Consider the following 4,753-nt stretch of genomic DNA (forward strand, 5'->3'; position numbering starts at 1 on the left):
ATATCTTCCATTTGCACAAAAAAGGGATAAAGATATTGAAAGATTAACATCTCAATTGGAGGAATTTTTCATGAGTAATCATCCTATTACTAGTAAGGGGAGGGTAATTAAATAAAGATTAATATGACAAATATTTACTAGATCATGAATGAAGGTCGTTTATTCATGACATCTTTCCTTCTATTTTTTCCCTTCTTTTATCAAAAATGAATAAATTATTAAATAAATAATTGAAAGAAATATCAAAAAGTCAAGGAGATACCAAGACAAAATCAACTTCTGGGTAAATTTTCATCTATAGGATTGTCTCTAATAAGAGAGCAGATGTTTTCCAGTTTCAGAAAATTCAAAATAGTGTGATGTGTATTTACGTGTATGTTAGTTTATCTGCATGTGTTTTCACACAACCAAGTTTAATTGTTTGTTTCCTTGACTGTAAAGATATAAGAGGTAATGAGTTCTTCATTGTTCACTAATTGTGTAGTTAAGAGAAGTCTCAGGCAGAAATTGTAAATTGCTGTTTTAATCCAACGTTTGGGTGTTTCAGTGCAAATGATCACACATACATCTGTTCTCACGTAAAGCAAACTGTCTCTGCTATGAAAATAAACAGATGTGGTGAGCATTAAAAATCATCGTGGTGAATATGGCTGACTACAATTTGGTGGCTTCTGCTTTTGATGTAAAATATCTTCAAAAATTTATATCTATAATCAATATACCTATATACCGTTCTTTATAAAATGAGGCAGACACATAGCAAGCCCTAATGTTCACAATGACATCTTAAACCACATTTTCCAGAAGATATTTTTTAAAAGAATGATTTAAAAATAATTTAGAAAGTGACATCAGAAAAAAATGATGTGATAAATAACTCCCAATGCCCATTCTTCCACATAAACATAAACAAAACAAAACAAGCAAAATTGATAGAAGCAACTGTCAAAGATCAAATAAGTAATCAAAACTTTACAGCCAATAAGCAAACCCTAACTCATGAAAAGGCAGCTTAAAAACACGAGAAAAATATTTGTGGCATTTCTGCTTGCCCTTCCCACCTCTCCTTAATTTCAATGAGTACAACATCTACACTGTAAATAAGAGTGGATTTAAACATTATATGCCAAGACATAAACAGAACACTCTACCCAACAACAGCAGCACATTCTACTCTCATGCACAGAAAATTCTCCAGGATAGACCAGATGTTAGGCAACAAAACAAGTTTCAATAAATTTAAAAAGAGTAAAATCATACTAAGTATTTTTACTCACCACAATGTAATAAACCTAGGAGGGAAAAAATAAAGGAAGTTAAACTAGAAAATTCACAAAATTGTAGAATTTAAACAATACATCCTTAACCAATAAGTCAAATAAGATAAGGGAAATTAGATAAAACTGAGATATGAATGAAAATGGAAACATAGCATATTAAAACTTATGACATACAGTGAAGTCAGTGCCAGAGGGAAATTTAGAGCAGTAAACATCTTAACTTAGGAAGAGAGAAATCTCAAATCAATAATGTAACTTTAAATCTTAGGAACAAGAAAAAGAAGAGTAAACTAAACCTAAATGTAACAAAAGGAAAAGAATAACAAAGATTAGAGCAGGCAAGAAATAAATTTAAAAAGAAAAGAGAATTGGGACGCCTGGGTTGCTCAGTTGGTTAAGCAGCTGCCTTCGGCTCAGGTCATGATCCCAGCCTCCTGGGATCGAGTCCCACATCGGGCTCCTTGCTCAGCAGGGAGCCTGCTTCTCCCTCTGCCTCTGCCTGCCATTCTGTCTGCCTGTGCTTGCTCTCTCCCCCTCTCTCTCTCTGATAAATAAATAAAATCTTTAAAAAAAAATAAAAAGAGAATAAATAAGACAAAAAGTTAACTCTGAAAAGGTCAACAAATATGACAAGGATTTCAGTAGACTACCAAACAAAGAGAGAAGACACAATAATTAAAATCAGAAATAAAAGTGGAGACATCACTACTGACTTTACAAGAATAAAAAAATAATAATCTGGGAGAATGAACAATGGTATGCTAACAAATCAAATAAGCTAGGTGGAAAGGAAAAATTCTTAGAAACACAAAAATTACAAAAACTAAATCAAGAAGAAATAGAAAATCTTAAAACTGTAACAAGTGAAGTGATAGAATGAGAAAAAATAAAACAACAATAGCAAAATCTCAAAAAAGTAGAGCCTAGGTCCAGATGTCTTCACTGGTGAATTTTACTAATAATTTAAAGAAGAGTTAACATCTATTCTTTTCAAAATCTTTTAAAACTTATGAGCAGACAGAACATTCCCTACCTCATTCAATGAAGTCAGCATTACCCTTAAAGTAAATCCAGGTAAAGATATCACAAGAAAAAACAAGTACAGATCAAAACTACAGCAACTATTTATAACAGTATACAAGTTTGGTTTAATATGAGAAAATCAATCATGGTAATATACTGCATTAGTCAAAGAACAACAACAAAAAGAAATGACCATTTCAAAAGATCCAGATAAATGATTTGAGAAAAGTCAACACTTTTGATAAAAATACTTAATTAAATAAAAATACTTAATTTGTAAAAATACTTAATTAGAAGGAAACTTTACAACATAATTAAGTGCATTTATGAAAAATCCACAGCTAACATTACATTCAATGGTGAAAAACTGAAATAGATCTCTCTAAGATTAGGAACAAGACAAGGATGCCAGCTTCCACAATGATATTCATTATCATACTGGCAGTTTTAACCATAGAAATTAGACATAAAACAATAATAAAAGGCATTTGAAATGGAAATGAAGACATGAGACTATTTCTATTCACAGATATCATGGTGCTGTTTATAGAAAATCCAAAATAAATTTACATAAGTCAGCAAATTCACAAGGTACTAGACTCACACGCAAAAATCACTTGAGTTTCTTTATGCTCATAATGAACAATCTGAAAAGAATCTCTGTGCCCATAATGAACAATCTAAAAAAAAGTTTCTCTATGCTCATAATGAACAATCTGAAAATTAAGAAGGCGATTCCATTAAAATAACATACAATAGTGGGGTGCCTGTGTGGCTCAGTCAGTTAAGTCTCTGCCTTCCTCTCAGGTCATGAACTCAAGGTCCTGGGATCAAGCCCCATGTTGGGCTCTATGGTCAGCTGGGAGCCTGCTGCTCTCTCTCATTCTGGCTTCCACACATGTGCATGCCCACAAGTGCATGGTGCACATACATTCTTTCTCTCAAATAAATAAATAAAATCTTAGAAAATATATATTGAAAACAGTCAAGGAATAAATGTAACCATAATAAATAAATGATAGACTTGCTCTCTGAAAACTACAAAATGTTGAAAGAAATTAAAGTAACACTCAAATAAATAAAAGACATCTTATAATTATAGATTAGAAGATTTAACATTGTTAAGATGTTAATCAATGTAGAGACTTAATGCAATTTCTACTCAAATTACAATGGCCTTTGATTTTTGCAGAAATGAAAAAGCCAATTCTTGAATTCATGTGAATTATGAATTGTCCCAAATATCCAAAACAATCTTGAAAAAGAAAAAAATCAAATACAATTATCCTATTATCCTAATACATCACAATTTCAAAATTTTCTTCCAAGCTAGGGTATTCAAAACATTGTAGTACTTGTATTCAGATAGACATATATACAATGGATTAGAATTGAAAGTCCGAAAATAATACCATGTATCTACAGCCAATTAATTTTTAATGAGGATTCTGAGATCAGAAAAGAATAGTCTCCATAATAAATGGAACATGGACAACTAGATATCCACATGCAAAAGAATGAAGTTTAATCCCTACCTTATAGCACATACAAAACAAAACAAAATAAAAACTCATTATCGATAAATAACTTAAATATAGAGTTAAAACTAAATAAATAAATAAATAAATAAAAACACCACCACCACCAACAAAAAACTCTTAGAAGAAAATATGGGCTCTTTACAACTTTTGATTTGTCAGTGAGAACAACAAAAGAAAAAATGGATAAATTGGACTTCATCAAAATTAAACACTTTTGTACATTGAAGGAAATGATATATCAAGAAAGTAAAATATACCCTAACAAATGGTTGAAGATATTTGCAAATCATGCATTGGACAACTCAACAAAAGACAAAGAAATCCAAATGAAAATGGCAAAGAATACTCAAATCTAAAAAAAAAAAAAAAAAGAATATTCTATTCAAAGATATTTCTCCAAAGAAGATATAAAAATGGTCAAAAAACACATGGAAATATGTTCAATATAATTAATTATTAGGGAAATACAAATTTGAAAAGCACAATTTCACATCCACTAAGATGGTTACAATTTTTGAAAATGAAAAATAACAAGTATTCATAAGCAAGTGGAGAAATTAGAATCATAAATTGAATGAAAATTGTTGAACTGCTGTGGAAAACAGTTTGGCAATTCTTCAAAAAATTCAATATAAAATTACATTATGACTCCTAGTACATACCTCCCAAAATTGAAAACAGGTACTTAAACATGTATATGTACACACTTGTATCAGCACTATACACAATAGCCAAAAGGTAGAAAATACCCCAAAGCCCATCAGTGAATGAATAGATAAATAAATTGTGGTATATACATAAAAAGAATATTATTTAATAATAAAAATGAAGGACTGAGATGTCCTATAATTTTGATGTACCTCTGAAATATGAAAGAGCCAGAAATAAAAGGTTATATTTTGTATAATT

Source organism: Mustela putorius, unplaced genomic scaffold (genome assembly GCF_011764305.1).
Source record: "Mustela putorius furo isolate JIRA1106 unplaced genomic scaffold, ASM1176430v1.1 tig00003867_pilon_pilon_pilon, whole genome shotgun sequence".
NCBI lineage: Eukaryota > Metazoa > Chordata > Mammalia > Carnivora > Mustelidae > Mustela > Mustela putorius.